Genomic DNA, 20,333 nt, shown 5'->3' with positions numbered 1-20,333 from the left:
ACCCATTTGATGACTAAGAAAATGTTTTGGCCTTGTTGAATGTTTTAAAATTATGACACTGTAATTTATTTTGAAGTATGCGCATACTTTTGAACTCTTGCATGTTTTGAAAAAAAAATTATATGGGTTTTCGATAACCTTATTTTATAAAATGGTTATGTTTTTCCCCAAATTATGCTAGGAGATATTACATGATGTTACAATGTGCATGGTATGCATGGTGAGCATGCATTAGTTTCCATGCATAGTATATTTCTCCTATTTATAAATTGTTTATTTAATTTTATTTATTTCATTTAGTTATTTTGGGAAAGGGAAATAATTAAAAAATAAATAAATAAAAAAGACAGAAGATAGGGAGGGCATGGGCGTGAGGTGAGAGTGGGAAAAGGAGGGATTTCTTTCCCATTTAGTTTTTTAAAATTTAATAAATTAAATTAGATAATTTTAGCTATTTTGGGTAAGTGAATGGTTGAAATTTTTCTTATTTATTGTAACGCCCTACTTCCTTAGAGTCGTTACTAAGTGAGTTTTAAGACAAAACAGTGTGCAATGAGCTCGCTAACCGAGGTTTTTAAACAAAAGTGTGATTAAATAAAAGTTAAGGCTGTAATCTTAGAAAAAATGCGTTGTTTCAATAAAACTTCTAGTATTAAACATTTGGGATCCCAAAAGAAGGTTTGAAAACTATTTACATCTTGAAATGAGTTTACAGTTGATTGATCATAAAAATCATAGATTATTACAGCCATTTTCGAATAAACCCCCAACCAAAGCAGTCGGGCAGGCCAAACATGTACGCGTCGCTTCACGCTCTCCGTACTCATGGTTGGTTGACTCAGTCTTTGCCCTACCTGCAACACGGAGCACCCGTGAGCCGAAGCCCAGCAAGAAAACTCATGCAGAACATAACATATGCAAATTATACAATTTATCATAACAGATAATCCACACATAAACAAGTCAACCATAGACTAAGAAAACACGGCCATGTCGTCCTAGAAGCCTTACCGAAGCCTGGGGTCTCGGTCTTCACCGCAGGATCTCATACATATCCTGTGGGTCCCGGGCCCTGCCCTGACCATAGCATCCCATGTGCCAGGTGTTACTTCCGGCCCCGCTGCCGTTCTCGGCCTTGCCGCCCTCGGCCATAGCCGTGCAATTCACTATAATCATATATAGCATAAATCAAACACATTCAAACAAATATCAATTCATTTAAATCTGCACCCTAACATGTAATGCAATAGAGGGCCATGCCCGGCAATCATTTCATCATGCAACATGCAATATAGGGCCGTGCCCCGCAATCACACTATGGGCCCACGCCCTATCGTACGGGTGTTATAGTTTTCTTACCTTAGTTCCAAATGCTTTAAATAGAAAATGACGGCCCCCGAGCACGATCCACTTCCCGAGCACTAGATTAACACCTAGTCACAACCAAGATAATGGATACCAATAAGATTAATCTCCAATGAGTTTCTAAACCAAGTTCTAGTACTCGGAACGTTGAAATTCACCAAACATTGTAAAAGACTCAACCCCGAGCACCCTAGGTTAAATTCCCAAGCCCAAATTCTCAAAATCCCAAAATTCCTTAAGCACCCCGGCATGGCCCAACCATGCCGCGGCATGGCCCCCAAACAGGGCCACAAAAACGCCCAAAAACAGGTAAGGGCCGCGGCCCTACAAGGACCATGCCGCGGCCCGCCCTCCATCCTCAGCACAACTTAGCCTTCAAGGGCCGCGGCCCTCCAAGAACTATGCCGCGGCCCGACCCTTCGAACCCAGAAAAACCCACCATTTTCAAGCTTAAAACCTCACCTAAAGCCATCCCAAAGCTCCCAATTCAAAACCAATTAATAATCACAACATTAGGTTGGTTTAAACAACACAATTCCACCAAAAATCCAACCTAACACTCACCAAGATCCAAATTCCAAATTTCTGAAATTTCAAACCTAAAACTCAAAACCAACCACAGAAATTCTCAATTTCAACCATCAAACTTTAATTTAAACCTTACCTCAGTTGTAGAATCGTTTCCCAAAGGATCCCATGACCTATCTTCAAAGTTTCAAGCCTCAAACTCCACCTTGAATATCAAAAACCCATAAACATTCACAACCCAACAAAATCTCATAAATTTAACTTGAGAAAAAGAATTAATTTCTTACCTTTACCCTGATTTGTTCTTGGTTAACTCTTGAGCTAAACCTCCAAATCCCACCATCAATTTTCAGAAATTCAAGCTTGATTTCTCCTAAGATTTCTGTGGATTTCATGAAAGAAAGAGGAAAGAAAGAAGAAGAGGAGAGGGTGGAGGCTGGGTCGGTTTCTCTAAGTCTCCAAATGGTTTATTTGTTTTGTTTTTATAACTTAAGTTGGTTACCTCAAGGTTCGAGGTACCAAAATATCCCCGAGGCAAAAATGGTAAAATCCCCCAGTATTCCCGCCTAGACATCCTAACCTCAAATATATCTCCAATTATTTATTTTCATAACCCAATATCAAAAATACTCCTTGACTTGCCCAAAGTAAATTATAATGCCCCGTTGTGACTTTCCTCGCTATTCAGCTCTAGGATCGCCTCGTGCCGAAAGTTACCAATCACGGAAATACCCACATACCACTGTGGTCTCAACAATCATCACATATTAATACAGTTATGCCCAACATGGCCAAAATTACAATTATGCCCTTCAAACACAATCCGGGCCTACATGCATACTAATATACATAGTCATGCATCTCAAATAATCAAATAATCGAATAGTCACATAACATGCTTTAAATCATAATCATGCATTTAATTCATAAAACCACACATAAATCCCAACCTGCCCTCCTGGCACACTAATCAAGGCCCTTAAGCCTTATTAGCGAATTTGGGTCGTTACAACTATCCCCTCCTCATAAAAATTTCGTCCTCGAAATTTATCCAAACACATCAATCAGGAAACTCGCAACTCTGACCCTGAATCCCAAGGTCCACCGCCTTTACTTTAGTTTCCAACAACTCTCTTCCAGGCGCAACAATCTTGCCCCACAAGATCTTGTCTAATAGCCGTGCTCTCGATAGCCCCTTGTTAACCCTGCAACCCTGCCGAAGCCCAGGGTCTTCCTAGAGTGCAATGACCAATTCATTGTCTTATTCCTGTTTCCAGAGATACACAAAAGTCATCACCTCTACTAGGTGGGATCAACTTGTAGGCCCCGCTGGCCTAACCCTTAGTACAACTTCAGTTCATGCTGAATTAAGAGTCAGAACTCTCCCTCCTTTCTCTGAACACCTTACAGATCCTCGTCTGTTACCACGCAGAGATGCTACTCTCTCTTCCCGGAACTTTATTTCCTCATAACTTAGCAATTTACCAGCTCTTTATTCTTTCAAATAGGCAAACACTCCTGCCTTAAGAAGTTTCAACGACCTTCTTGGCTTTCCCCTGAACTAAAGCCAAACTGTAGTATTCACTATCCTTCACCTCTCACCATGTCCTATGTCGTGTTACTTTAACAAGACGCCAGCATTCGCCACCACGGCCAACTCAACAGGGATTACACTTCCCTTAATACCTCAAGTATTCGCCTACTCAGCGCTTAATTCCTTAAGATATCCGATAAGCTTTCAGACTGCCACTTCACTTGCAATCAACTGATAATCCCAGATTCCCACTCTGTTCTTTTCGTTCTCTAAATCCATTCCAAAATTTAAAATACTATAGGGTCTCAATTCGATATCATCGATGTTCCATCCTGAAACCAGTTCACTTGACCCAACCACATTAACTCCATCAACTGAGTTAAAACTTTTCATGCCCAAACACCTTACTCAAGGTCTAAAGTGGTCTATTCCCATCATCACTACCACATCACTTAACCCCTCAAGGTCCAAAGGAAAACACTAGATTCCGTCACCCGCTCGACCCTCCCGGTACAACGTACCCTAGGAGGTGGAATGATATCTATTCAGAATTCTCGTTCATAAACCAAATCTAATTGGATCCTTCATCCATTCCTGGTATCCCAACTTGTACTACCTTAGCAGGGTCCTTCCCTGCTTCATCTCAAGCCAACACTTTGAATTCCATAGATCATTGACACTCACCAGCTAATCATACCTACTAGCGTTACGCCAAACTCAGTCGTTGCCTTATAACCTCCATCACAATCTATGGCGTTATTCCCTGACTGATACACGCCTCACAGCTAGGAGCTCCGCCTCCAATTATATCTCCCCTCGCTCAATCGAGGATTCAAACACTGATCATCTGTCTGTTACTTTTCACCACCTTTGTGTCTTCAATGCTATCTTTCTTACTAATACCCAATACTCAAGCACCTTATGATATGCATAACTGTCAACTTAACGTTCTAAGTGTATCAACCAGGTTCATACTTTCGTCTCCCACAAGGTTCGATCCAACCTCGCGCCAGATGCGCCTGGGCGTGCCTAATCCGTGATGCACCCCTACAAGTCCATGTCCTCATCATAGATCAAGTCCTTTATGCCATCACTCTTTACTTAATCATAACACATACAAATTCCATCATCGTCCGTAACCAATCAAATCTTACCTTGTCTTCTGAATTTCTTTCTGATTTGACACCACTCAATCCGTCTAACCTCAAGTTTTGCTGTTCTTCTCATCTCGGATGTAGTCGTCTCCGGAGGAGCTTGTGCAATAGATGACGCGCTTACCAGTCTTGTTATGCTTTCAATTCTTCAGACGCTCTTCATTAGCTTCTTTGCGGCTTCAGATCAATTCTTCTCTTACCTGTCCTTTCTTCTTGCAGCTGTAATCTGAGGACTCCTGACGACACCCAACTAACACTCCGTAGAACCTTACCTGAGACTCTGCCTTCTGGGTACTAACGTCTTCAGCATAATAATCAGTTGCTCACCATTTCCGTCTGGGAGTAATCCACATGCACTGCTCGTGAGCTTGAAGGGGACTTGCCCACACCGTTCATGCATTCTCTGTCTAAGGAACTTACCTGTGCTGCTGTAGCTTGAACCAATCCAGAATCTTTGTTACCAACTCCTCACACTCTAGCCGGCGCAAACTAGACAACCCACGAAATGTCTCTATCCTGGGTTTCCAACTGGCAATAACCAGGTCGTAGATCAACTCTTGGGGACATCGTCCCCTCTTGTATCCAACATTGTACTTTTCGTCCTAACCCGACGATACTAGCAATCCCCGCAGTATAACACTCTGGCTAATCCAAGATCAAATTCCTTCGATTTCTTCAATAGACTTTCTGTCGGCCAAAACCGTCTTCTACAACATCCCTTATACCAATCCTATCTGTAGTCTGACCTTGAAGTATTCCCTAAATCTTTCTTTGCATACCCACATAACTTTCCCACTGGTCAGCTCTGTCTCCTTTACGTACTCCAGATGATATCCTCAACAATCCATCTGCCAGAGTTTCTAATTCCTTCTCAATAAGTATTACTGTCCTCGGCCTCTCAAATGGCACCTTTGAGGCAACCTCTCTATGACCATCTCCCTCGCGGAACATTCTCAATACCGAGCCCTTCCAGTTCGCTACATGCCCAAAGCATAAGCTCGCCAGTTAAATACTCATCCTTGAGGACTCAGCCTCGAACCTCGAATGTATCGGTGCATTCCAGTTCTCCGTTTCCCGCACCATGGGAAATCCATCCTAACATCTCGAGTCATTCTACGTAGAAGTCATGTCCTCACCTGACCTCCTCTCAGGTGGCATCCTCCTCCTCATGTGCATACCAATTAACCTCCTGGTTCCTGTCGCCATCTCGAAAACTACCCTTTTCGATCAGGCTTCTTTCCAATCTCAATCTAGGTGCCCAAGCACTGTCTGGAGTCCTTTTTCCCTCAAAATTGAGAATCCGACCTCACTGCGTTCTGTCAACAAAAGTACCGTCTTATCAGTCAGACTTTCCCCCCCTTTCTTGGCAATCCAGAAGCCACAACACTATCCGGGGTTCTTTCAACTTGATTATCACGAATCTATCTTTACTAATTCCATCAAAGGAAGCACCGCCCTTGCGGCTCTAGCACTCCTGCTCTAATCATCAACCATCAGTTCCTCGAACAACATGGCCCTCTCTGCCATCAACATGCAGACGATAAACTCAGTCCAAACCAAACTCATAAGTCCACCAGTCTCCACAGTTCAATTCACGTATTTATAACCTCTAACAATTCATCATCTAGGTTCTTCCCAACCTATTAAGCCAGTACCTCAGCCCGAGTACCAACTCCAGGCATCCCTCTACCTCAACATTTAACATAACCCTCTAATCAGGATCTCTCATCCTCTTAACCATGGGTGGAGTTAACTCTGCTCGTCTATTGATAAATTCCTTGTCAACTCGAACCTTCCTCAACACTAGAGGATAACACCCTATACCCCTTTCATATAGTACCCTTATCTGTCCATACCTCACAGTAAACCAACACCGGTAACCTTACTGTTAAAACCTCAAAAATTAGCTATTTCCCCCGAGAAATCCGCTGATCACTTATCCCATCTCGACTAACAAACTCCACAGCTTACCCACACACTAGTGACCCTCTGCTGCTGCATCCAGGGATAACTGGAGATCTCCACTCCAACTTATATCTAGAATCCCCTCTTTAACACAATATCAGGTCCACGAAACCCTTCTAGGAACAACCAACACGAGTTCACCCGTCAAACCGACCAAACTCCTGAACTCTGTGGTTCATACCCTGAACCAAACCACAACTAGGTCCAAATATCCACAGGTATAATGCACACACAAGCATATACTAGGTCAAATCCACAATAATATGCATTTAGCTACCAGATTCTATCATCACTAAGTATAACCATACTCATCATGCTTCATACAAGCCAATATACAGATATAACATATGAATTAAATCCAGAAAATTATCCACAAACACTCAATATGCGAACCATTATGCCAATATTCATCCATATGCATAATAGTACTATTCATCATGCATCAATCTCAACATGCAATAATCAAGGGCTCAGCCCAACAGCATCTCCTGCATATGTCAACTCATTTCTCATGCTCCATATAGATAAGCAGGCAAACAGGGCAATCAAACATATATTCAAGCATATTAATCATTCATACCAACCAACCCTGAGTCGAGCTTGTCACTGACAGCGAGCGTACATGTTCGGTCGATCTCCAGAACCAATAAACCTTGGCTCGCTCTGATACCAAGTTGTAACGCCCTACTTCCTTAGAGCCGTTACTAAGTGAGTTTTAAGACAAAACAGTGTGCAATGAGCTCGCTAACCGAGGTTTTTAAACAAAAGTGTGACTAAATAAAAGTTAAGGCTGTAATCTTAGAAAAAATGCGTCGTTTCAATAAAACTTCTAGTATTAAACATTTGGGATCCCAAAAGAAGGTTTGAAAACTATTTACATCTTGAAATGAGTTTACAGTTGATTGATCATAAAAATCATAGATTATTACAGCCATTTTCGAATAAACCCCCAACCAAAGCAGTCGGGCAGGCCAAACATGTACGCGTCGCTTCACGCTCTCCGTACTCATGGTTGGTTGACTCAGTCTTTGCCCTACCTGCAACACGGAGCACCCGTGAGCCGAAGCCCAGCAAGAAAACTCATGCAGAACATAACATATGCAAATTATACAATTTATCATAACAGATAATCCACACATAAACAAGTCAACCATAGACTAAGCAAACACGGCCATGCCGTCCCCGAAGCCTTACCGAAGCCTGGGGTCTCGGTCTTCACCGCAGGATCTCACACATATCCTGTGGGTCCCGGGCCCTGCCCTGACCATAGCATCCCATGTGCTAGGTGTTACTTCCGGCCCCGCTGCCGTTCTCGGCCTTGCCGCCCTCGGCCATAGCCGTGCAATTCACTATAATCATATATAGCATAAATCAAACACATTCAAACAAATATCAATTCATTTAAATCTGCACCCTAACATGTAATGCAATAGAGGGCCATGCCCGGCAATCATTTCATCATGCAACATGCAATATAGGGCCGTGCCCCGCAATCACACTATGGGCCCACGCCCTATCGTACGGGTGTTATAGTTTTCTTACCTTAGTTCCAAATGCTTTAAATAGAAAATGACGGCCCCCGAGCACGATCCACTTCCCGAGCACTAGCTTAACACCTAGCCACAACCAAGATAATGGATACCAATAAGATTAATCTCCAATGAGTTTCTAAACCAAGTTCTAGTACTCGGAACGTTGAAATTCACCAAACATTGTAAAAGACTCAACCCCGAGCACCCTAGGTTAAATTCCCAAGCCCAAATTCTCAAAATCCCAAAATTCCTTAAGCGCCCCGGCATGGCCCAACCATGCCGCGGCATGGCCCCCAAACAGGGCCACAAAAACGCCCAAAAACAGGTAAGGGCCGCGGCCCTACAAGGACCATGCCGCGGCCCGCCCTCCATCCTCAGCACAACTTAGCCTTCAAGGGCCGCGGCCCTCCAAGAACTATGCCGCGGCCCGACCCTTCGAACCCAGAAAAACCCACCATTTTAAACTTAAAACCTCACCTAAAGCCATCCCAAAGCTCCCAATTCAAAACCAATTAATAATCACAACATTAGGATGGTTTAAACAACACAATTCCACCAAAAATCCAACCTAACACTCACCAAGATCCAAATTCCAAATTTCTGAAATTTCAAACCTAAAACTCAAAACCAACCACAGAAATTCTCAATTTCAACCATCAAACTTTAATTTAAACCGTACCTCAGTTGGAGAATCGTTTCCCAAAGGATCCCATGACCTATCTTCAAAGTTTCAAGCCTCAAACTCCACCTTGAATATCAAAAACCCATAAACATTCACAACCCAACAAAATCTCATAAATTTAACTTGAGAAAAAGAATTAATTGCTTACCTTTACCCTGATTTGTTCTTGGTTAACTCTTGAGCTAAACCTCCAAATCCCACCATCAATTTTCAGAAATTCAAGCTTGATTTCTCCTAAGATTTCGGTGGATTTCATGAAAGAAAGAGGAAAGAAAGAAGAAGAGGAGAGGGTGGAGGCTGGGTCGGTTTCTCTAAGTCTCCAAATGGTTTATTTGTTTTGTTTTTATAACTTAAGTTGGTTACCTCAAGGTTCGGGGTACCAAAATATCCCCGAGGCAAAAATGGTAAAATCCCCCAGTATTCCCGCCTAGACATCCTAACCTCAAATATATCTCCAATTATTTATTTTCATAACCCAATATCAAAAATACTCCTTGACTTGTCCAAAGTAAATTATAATGCCCCGTTGTGACTTTCCTCGCTATTCAGCTCTAGGATCGCCTCGTGCCGAAAGTTACCAATCACGGAAATACCCACATACCACTGTGGTCTCAACAATCATCACATATTAATACAGTTATGCCCAACATGGCCAAAATTTCAATTATGCCCTTCAAACACAATCCGGGCCTACATGCATACTAATATACATAGTCATGCATCTCAAATAATCAAATAATCGAATAGTCACATAACATGCTTTAAATCATAATCATGCATTTAATTCATAAAACCACACATAAATCCCAACCTGCCCTCCTGGCACACTAATCAAGGCCCTTAAGCCTTATTAGCGAATTTGGGTCGTTACATTTATTTTCTTAATTTCTTTTAATTTAAGAAAGTCAAGAATAAATGAAATTAGGATTTGGACTTACCTTTTTCCATTGGCTTAGTAGTAAATTCCTTACGGTTAGGCTTTGGGAAATAAAAGAAAAGACGAGTTTTTCCCCTTGCCCATTTGGTGACCGACGACAAGAAGATGGAGAGAGAGAGAGAAGAAGAGGCTCGACTAGAAAGAGAAAGGGGAAGATAGAGAGAGAGAGTGAGTGCGTGCGTGGGAGAAGATGAAGAAGAATGGAAGGGTGGTTGCAATATAGGTTTGTATCTTTGTCTTCCCCAATGATTGATTTTGTAACTCATCACCTCACCTTCTTGATTTCTCAGCTCTCTTGTTGATGTTGTGTTTCTTTCTTGCCATGGTTTCGAAATCCCCAGGGAGTGTGATCAAAGGTGGTGGCCATTTATGTCAAAGGAGGTAGTGAATCTCTAGCCTTATTTTCATTGTTGTTATGTCCATTCTTGTTTATGCTATTGATTTAATGATGGTTATATTAGTTGATGGTTGTTTTCCATGTCTTTGTATTTTGTTCAAGTTCATAGCAACATGCTAGGGTTTTGTGTGTGTGGTTTATTTATTATTATTTTTTATTAATGAATCCATTTATGGATATATATATATACATGTGGTATAGACGTGTGTTGCCTTTTGGGTAGGCGTGTGTGTACATTTTTGTACAAGCATGAGAATTAAAAATATAGATAGATGGATGTGGTGTAGTGTGTATTATATTGTTTGTATTATATAAACATATGTGAGGTAGTTTAATTTCAATTGATTTTCTTATTTATGTTATTGAAGATAGGAACATGTTATGGTTTTATTGGAGTCTATAAGACTTTTGATTTTATCTTAAAAGATTAAATTTGGCTATCGTTGTTTCTTAAAATCATGATGTTTTGGGAAATTCAAATTCAAATTGGTCACTATAAGAATTTTGACATTCAATGACTCCCTACAATGTCTTACACCATTGGTGTAAGACATTAAAAATGAGGAGGGATATTAAATGTCTTATGTTGGGAGACATTGAAATTTTTTATTAACAACTAAAATTGTAAGACATTAAAAGTGCAAGAAGACGTCGAAAATTTGTGGTCTAAACACGTGTCCGAGGGGACATGTTGGAAGTCATGGACATCAAACATTTCTCTCTGGGAGACGTGGGAGACATTGGATGTCCATCACTTCGAACATGTCCTACTGGGAGACGTAGGACACGTGGCACGTCTCCCAGTGGGAGACGTTGGATGTCTCCACTGATACATACTCTCCTCTTTCCCTCTCAGACACACAAACATAGGCATAAACCAGAGGCATTTCTGCAATTTCTAGGGCTCATGAAAAGGTAAGGTTTCTCTCCATTTTCATGGTTTTAGTTATTTTTAAAAAAAAAAATGTTAGGTTATGCATAAAGATGAATAGTAAATGAGATTTTGTTTTTGATTTACATTATTATAAGCTTTTCCCATAGATTTTAGGATTTTCTTCGATTTTTCATAGTGGGTTTCTAAGAAATTTTTTACTTTGTTGACAATGTAATTTTTTTTTATTTTACAAATCACATTGTGTAGATTTCATTAAATATATGTTTCTAATTATTCTTAAAATATATTATTATTTATTTCAAAATTTATCTATATTTGTATATATACTTAAAAAAAATGATTAAGATTGTAGCTATTTTATTTATATTTAGTTATGTTAAAACAAATTTATTAAATAATTTTAAAAATATAAATATATGAAAAGTTTTATGGTTTTGTTGATTATTGAGTTTTTAGATTATGAAAAGTTTTATTGACTTTTTGTTTTGGTTAATTAGTGGCTCATTGGAATTTTTTTTATTTGTTTAGCAATCATTTATTTATTAGATATTTAGTGATATTTGTTTAGTCAATTTTTATATATTGATTAATTTAATTTTGTAGGTTGTGATTTTGTTGGTGAGATTTTAAGAAATTTTTTGCATCAAAATTTATATTTCAAGCACACATTTGAGGTAATTAAGTTTCAAAAATTACAATAATAAGTTATATATTGCTACAAATTTAGTGATATTATATTTATTAATTATTAATTTAGTTTTTTTGGTTTGTGGATTTAATAGAAAATCTGATTGCTACGTGAAGTAATTTTGCTAGCTTTTGGATTATTAATTACAAGAGGTACATATATATTCTCTTACATCTACTTTTAATATTATTAAAAAAATATTATGGGAGTTTAAATATCTTAAATATTCATCCATGGTGAAGTAGGCTATGAGATTAAAATTGTGTGTTGCGGTGAAAACAGAAGGTTGAGAAGTTGTGTGTTCTAGTGAAGTAGGTACTGAGAAATTTGGTTCTGTGCTGCGAAGCTATAAGGAAGAAACTTATTGTTTGTTGTTTGAATTGTTTGTTTTGCTATTCACACGCAGATGATTAGGTCACCATTGTAGGGGAAATGTTGCCCGATTTTATCTAGGATTATAAACAATTAGCTTCATATAGACATCCAACTCTATCACGTGCTTATGTAGTGTCGTTTTTATTATTTTTCATAGAGTGGATGCAAGCAAATAGATTATCTACGAAATATAGGAACGGGGTTGATTTTTTATTAAGGTTTTGTTCGGAAAATGTGAAAGGCCCAAATTTTAGTTATTTTCCATGTCTTAGTGTGGAAATGCTAAAAAGATGAATCTTTAAAAGATTAAAGAACACCTACATTTCAATGTGATGGACAAGAGTTACAAAATTTGGTATTACTATGGGAAGATAGCTCATATTGTTCCAACTCTGCCAAGTAGACCAAAAGGAGTTAGGGGGACTATAGTAGAGGATAACTGGTATCCATTAGATGAAATGATTGATGACGAACATTATGGATCAGGAATAGCCCCAAATAAGTTTTAGATACTCCTTAGTGATGCTGAGAAACAGATTTACCATGGTTGTACCATATTTACAAAATTATTTCACTTCTTAGGTTGTACAATCGAAAAGCTAAACATGGCTGGAGTGATAAAAGTATTACTGATTTATTTAGTATTTTGAAGGAGTTACTTCCTGAAGATAATGAAATTCCGATTTCAATTTTGAGGAAAAGAAGACATTATGCTCATTAGACATGCAATACGAAAAAATTCATGCATGTCTTAATTATTGCATATTATATCGAAATAGCTTTGCAGATGAAAAATCATGTCCTACTTGTGGTGAGTCATGATGGAAAAAGAAAAGAAATGTTGAGGATGTCAAGGAAGGAGTAACTGCCAAAGTTTTGTGGTACCTTCCGCCAATTCCTCGTTTCATCTGATTGTTTAGAAATGTCGAACATGCTAAAAGTTTTTCCTGGCATGCTAATGAGAGAATAAATTATGGTAAATTAATACATCTAGCTGACACCCTAGATTGGAAGAGAGTTGATTTGAAGTGGCCTTCTTTTGGAAATGAATCTCGTAATATTTGTCTAGGTTTTTCGACTGACGGGATTAATCAACACACATCTCTTAGCAGTAAGTATAGTTGTTGGCCTCTTATGCTTGTTATTTACAATCTACACCCATGGTTGTGTATGGAGAGAAACTTTACGTTGTTGACCTTATTGATATCAGGACCTAAACAACCTGGTAATGACATCGACGTCTATCTAGCTCCTCTTATAGATGACTTGAAAACTTTGTGGGATGAAGGGGTTAAGGGTTATGATGTGTATAGGCAGGAAGAATTTAATCTTAGAGTGGTCTTTTTGTGGATAATTAATTACTTTCCTACTTATGGAAATTTATCTGGGTATAGTGTGAAAGGATATAAGGCTTTCCCCATTTTTGAAGAAAAAACATGTTCTGAATACTTGAAACATTCTCAGAAAATGTGTTATATGGGACATAGGAAGTTCTTGCCTAATATGCATAAACTTTGAACTTGGGAGAAGGCATTCAATGGTAACACAAGAGTTTGACGAGGCTACTGAGCCTTTGAATGAGATACAAGTACTTGAAAATATGTCTAAAATTGGGTTCATGTTATGGAAGCCTAAAGTTTGTACACCTACGAAGATAAAAAGTAAGTGTAAGGCTAAGGTTGTGGAGGGGCCGAAAGGGTGTTATAAAAAGAAATCTATTTTCTTCGAACTTGAGTATTGGCCTTTCTTACTTATACGCCATAATTTAGATGTTACACATATAGATCAAATGTATGTGATATTTTGATTGGTACTTTGTTGAATATTTCTGGGAAAACTAAGGATGAAATTAACGCTAGACAAGACTTGGTTGCAATGGGATAAGGGATGAATTAACTCCAAAACCAGATAAGAGATGAACATATTTACCTCCTGCTGCTTACACTCTTACTAAAGAGGAAAGAATGGAAATTTATAGATGTTTGTTTAATATAAAAGTTTTAGACGGATATTCTTCAAATATAAGGTCATTGGTAGACATGAAAAATTGTATTGTGGCTGGTATGAAATCTCACGATTGTCTTATTCTAATGCAACATTTCCTATTAGTGGCCATCCAATCTATGTTGCCTAAGAAAGTTTGAGATGTAATCACAAGGTTATGCATATTTTCCAAGTCATTGTGTTATAAAGTGATTGATCTGCTTAAGTTACCCATATTAAGGGATGAAATTCTTGACGTATTGTGTGAGTTGGAGAAATATTTCTCGTCAGCATTTTTTGATATAATGATACATCTGACAGTTCACTTGGTTAGAGAACTAAGATATTGTGGTCCCGTTTATTTAAGATGGATAAATCCATTCGAGCGATATATGAAGATTCTTAAGGGGTATGTTTGGAATAGAAGTGGGCCAGAAGGATGCATCGTCGAATGCTATATTGCAGAAGAGAGGGTTGAATTTTTTTCTAAATACGTGACTAGTGTACAGAAAATTGTGTTAAATGATGTGGAAAATGTTGAGATTCAGAGTCGTCGTGGTAGCGTTGTATGCATAGTAAGCCGATATATACTAGATGAAGCACATCGTCTTGTGTTGCAGAATATAAATGAAATTCAGCCTTATATCGAGTGAGTTATTTTCATATAGTACATTAAGTTTAAGTTGTGTAATTTTTTATATTAAATTGTCTAACAACATATGTATAATTGAAGGGAACATTTTAACTGGATAAAGACCGAATTTCCATCCAAGTCAATGAACCCAAAATGATTACAAGATGAACATTATTGAACATTTAGTGGTAGGATAGAACAAAAGGTAAATTGTGTTGATTATGGAAGGTTGTCATTTATTGGTAATTACAAGATGGCATGGTTGGTTGTTTTTAGTAATTTTTTTTTTCTATGTTGATTTAATAGGTTGTGTCAGAATATATAAACACATCAAATAAGGTTTCAGACATCGTTAAGTGGATTTCTGGAAGACCTTCTATTAATGTCATCAAGTTTTCATCATACATAATTAATGGTGCTCTATTTAACACTAGGGAGCGCGATAACAACAAAAACACACAAAACAGTGGTGTTATCCTTTTTGCTAAAACTGTGAAAGTCTCTAGTGCAAAAGACAAAAATACAGTTGAATGTGATATGGCTTTTTATGGAGTAGGTAATGAAATTTGGGAGTTAGATTATATCACAACTCGAGTACCTGTTTTCTTTTGTCATTGGGTTAAAAAGGACAGCGGCATAATATATGAAGATTTTGGTTTCACATTAGTTAATCTAAAATGAATTGGGCACAAATATGACCGATTTATATTAGCTCACAAGCCAAACAAGTATTTTATTTTAATGATCCTTCAGACAACCAATGGTTAATTGTTCTTCCAACGCAAACAAGACAATTGAGCATTAAAGATGGCAATTTACATGACATACCTCTCGAAGAGGAACTTGTCACAAAGAAGATCAGCTTGCCTTCTTGTTATCCAAAAGTCGGTTGAATTTCGCACCCCAGAACGTCGAATGAATCAGGTGGTCGAGGTCTCTGGGGGAGGGGGGGGGGGGGGGGGGCTAGCCATTAGTGAGATACCACTCTAGAGGAGCTAGAATTCTAACCTTTTCACCGCAATAGAAGATAATGATGAAATTGATGAGGATTGTATTTGATTCTGTAAAAATTGTGAAGAATTATGGGTTGATGATAATTGATCTTGAGGTAACATTTAATTGGTTTAATATGTTTATGATATGTGACATTTTTAGTATCATCTTTTGGTTTCATCTTTAATTCAAATGTTTGTATAACCTTTTGTTTTTATGATAATGAGTGTCCAAAATTGTTATAATAATGATATTTATGTTTCACAGATAGAGGGTGATCCTTTTGGTGGTAGTTCTGATGAGGGGGAGCCTCTCCCTCATTCTCAGCCAGTGGAAGATGAACATAAAAATGTGAGAGGGTGCACCTGGATGTCTAAAAACACCAAAAAAAAGGACTGAAGGACATCTTACACATGTTGAATATAGCGAATATGGTCAAATAGTTGGTCAGACTAGAAATAATGTTCGTCATAACTTGGAGTTGTTGTTCGAGCCATTATGTCCATCAACACTAATAGTTGGAACGATGTTAGTATGGTGGATAAAAATAAAATATGGGAAATAATGAATGTATGATTTTATTAATTATATTTCATTTAATGTTTTTAAAATATATATATTATTGTGATAATATGATTCTTATTACTTTCAAACTTGCAGAAAGAAGAACATATTGATGGATGCGGGAAAGTACTTTCAAAATTGGACGCTTTGAAAAAATTCTAAAATGAGTTCCCACTAGCCATTCCATTTGGATTTGAGAATGTCATAAAGCCATATGAATGGTTAAATTTATTAAACTCAAGATTAACTTCCGAGTAGCGTAAAAAGAGAGAAGAGATGCAGATTTATCGAGCATTGAATCAATACAACCACAACCTCTCTAAAATAGGTTATGTGCGCATTGAAGAGATGTTAATGCAACAAAGTGGGAAAAGCCTAACTGAACTTGATAGGGAAGTTATGTGGAGCATGGGTCGTTAGAATGCAAAAGGAGAGCCAGTTGCAGAGTCCTCTGAGATTCAAAAAAATATTGTAAGTGTTCATATTCAATAATGTTGGTATATCAAATTATTAGCTTCTATATATGACTTTCTAGGAAAATTGTTTCACAGGATCATTACCCGCAACTCCTAGCGGAGGGTAAATGGGTACCTGATGGAACTATTGATGTGTTGACGAGAGCGTTGGTCACTCCTGAGCCCTGAGGACGTGTTAAGGTTGGAGGGCATGGTGTGTCCCACACAAAATACTAGAATACTCCATGTAATGCCCCGAAATCCCTAATGCGGTTTAATGGCTGGATTAGTAGGCCGGGAGGGCCATAACTGTTTAATTATGCCATTAAATGAATATATTCATGCTTATGTGAATTATATTATAATATGATGTTAAATGCATGCATGTGGTTCCACATTTCATGATAGGGCGTAATTGTATATTTTTATGTATGTCGGTGATATATTGTTGAGGCCACATTATAATGTGGATTTGTTCGAGCTTTTTGGCATGAGACGATCTTTGAATATTAAGTAGTGGTTTAGTCATAACGGGATTAAGTTTGAGGCTCGGGGTGAGTCTCGGGATGTTTTAATGATTAAAGCGTTGCCAGGAATAAAAGGGTAACGGGATATGAATTATTGGTATTTGGGAATATCGAGAATAGTGGGAATTTGACGGTGTTAATTATGATTAATGAAATAGGTTGGAAAGGATGATTTTACCCTTGGGAGGCTTTAGAACTTTTATTTGACCTTGGGGCATTAAGGTCTTTTGGCTCGGGACAAACATTTAGAACTAAAAACAGAGCAAGGTTTCTTCTTCACGTACATCATCTTCCCTCTATCTTCCCTTGGAATTTTTCATCCCAAATTGAGGAATTAAGATAGGAAATCAAGGCTTGGAGGTTATAGACTTAGTTCATCCATTGAGGAGGACTCAAAACCAGCTTGGGGTAAGAAATCGTCCATGAATTTTAAGTTATACTCTGTTTTTCGTTTAGTTTTCAGCCTATAGATTTTGATGTGGATAGTTGGAATTAATTGGAGTTTTTATGTAAGATTGATTGGGTTTTGATGAGGGTGTGATGTAGATGAAGTTTAGGGCTTGAATTGGATGTTTTGTTAAGGTTTGGGATTGGTTTGGAAGGTTGGTTTCAAGGGGAATCGCAAGAAGGAAAAATCAGAGGTGTTGCTGGTCTGAAATTGGTGCCCCAGCGCTATGCAGGGCAGAGAATAGCCCTCTCTATTTCTGGGGCAGCGCCCCAGCGCTAGTTGGCAGTGCCTAGGCGCTAGGTCAATTTCAGGGGATGTTATTTTTAGGGCTCGGGATGGTTTTTAAGGCTTGGGGGTTGGTTCCTTTACCCCTTTTGAGTAGATTGAGAGTCTTGAGAGTGAGGGATTGATCCCGGGAGTGTGGTTTAGAATATGAACCATTCATTAATTTACTTTATTAATGGGTTATAATTGGTTATGGCTAGGTGACCGCTAAGGAATCTAAAGGTTGATCATTCTCAAGGGTCGTTCTTATATTATTTCTTGCTCGAACCTGAGGTAAGAAAACTACACCCTGTGTATATGACATGCATGATTGTTGTTGAGGCATGTTGGTTGATAAATTTGGACATTGATTGCATATTAAATGCTATCGAATATTATTTACTTGTCTATGGTACTAACTAGTCAGGGACACTGACCTAAGAGTCAGAAAGGCATAAGCATCCTGAACGCAAGGCCGAATGAAGATTATATCTAATCGATATTAGCGTTGAATGAATCTAAGGCATTAACGCTGGACCGACCCTATGGTCGATGAATCTTATAAGAGCTTGGCTAGTCTAAGACTAGTTACTCAGAGCCAGGGCCGAAGGCCTAGGTGACTGCTTGTCACATGGCTAGGGAACAGTGTTCCATAGTTATGACTCTACAGTCATGAGGAAGGTTATGTTGGTGACTAGTCATCATGCACCTATCCTGTTTAAGCTAGTGAAAGGTTCACTTACCTATTAAGGCCTGGTGACCCTATCGTCACATGGCTAAAGGAAGCTGTACCCATCTTAGTGACTTTTGCGACTGTCACTTACCTGTTTTGGACTGAAAGTCCTGAATGATTATTATGATCATTGTTGATATTATATCATGCTATATTGTGTTTTCTTGTTGGGCCTTGGCTCATGGGTGCTATGTGGTCCAGGTAAAGGGAAAGAAAAGCTTACCCAGCCTTGAGTGGAGAGCTTAGGTGGTGATGTGTACATATGCGGCCGCTTGACTGCCACGACCAAAGAGTTCTCAGAGGAACTAGGGGGTTTACCCTATTTTTGTCGCTTAGGTCGGCGAGTTTGTAAATTTGAAATAGTAATGACCATTTTGAGTTGTAAATAACTTGTAAAAGATTTTATGGGCCCATGAACAGTTTTATGTACTTAATCAAATATATCCTTTCCTTTTTATTGTTTTTCCACCTTATCATGTTAATAACACTTAGAAGCATGTTTTTAACCAAAGAACTCGGGTAACGAGTCAAATTTCCAACTCACCGTTCACCGTAACTGTTCTGGGGTAACCAAGGCGTTACACTCCAACACGTAACTCAATGAAAAATAACTTGAAAGCCCCTTCTTCGAATGATGCATTAGAAATGAGTTTGAAGAAAGATTTCGGAAACAAGAAAAAGAACATCATCAACAAGCAAAACATCTAGAAGAGTGCCTTAAACAACAAGATGAACTCTTGAGAAAATTCATGGCCCAACAAAGCAGGTCGGGATCCAACATTGGCGTCCCACCAGCGCCATTATCCTACTATGTGCCTGACCCAACAGTGCCACCACCGCATGCATCCTACTATACTCTTGACCAACTTGTGCCTCAAGCAGAAGATCAAATTATTGCACTACAACCGCTTTTGCAAGAGGTAATTAAACTGTGTTTAATATTCCAAAACCAAATAGAATTATTTACTATTTCAACATGCTCATTTGTATATAACTTGTTTCTTGCTCAAGGTCGAGCATGCCAATTAGCCATTGGTTTGCTTTCAAACGTTGTTGCATAATGTAAACTCATTGAACGAGAAGCAGGAAAACTACCGAGTTATGATTACTGGAACTCTTAAGTCATTGACTCCTCACCCTTTTGCATATCCTGATTTGGATATGTACATAGTTGCTCAAGCCATTGGGACGTAAATAGCTCGGCCTAAGGATTGGGTCATTATATCTAAAGATATATATCATGAGGTGATGCCATATTTTTACATAAATAGATTTACTATTATATATTAATTTGTTTGCATTTTTTTATTTTTTGTATTATTGTATACAGGCTCCCTCTACAAGTAGGACCAAATCACAATAATTAAAAGCTCCGTCAACACAACAACCACGTGAAAGAAGACAACCACAAACTCCTCCAACACAACTACCCCACACTCCATTGGAACGATTACACAATATTGTATCTCAGTGGGTTGATGGCGAGTGTGTCAATCAAGGCATAGAGTATGAAGTTTTTGATAAGGATATGTCTCACTGTTACATAATTAAGGATGACGTACTTCAGTTTGCTCGAAAGGAGAAGATTGGACAAGCAGATGTTGTCAGCTACATGGTGTATATATCTCACAATGTTCGATCATTTAAGTTTCTAATGTGATTTATTCATTCAAATAACAA

Source organism: Humulus lupulus, chromosome 6 (assembly GCF_963169125.1).
Source record: "Humulus lupulus chromosome 6, drHumLupu1.1, whole genome shotgun sequence".
Taxonomy (NCBI): domain Eukaryota; kingdom Viridiplantae; phylum Streptophyta; class Magnoliopsida; order Rosales; family Cannabaceae; genus Humulus; species Humulus lupulus.
This window is presented reverse-complemented; position numbering follows the sequence as displayed.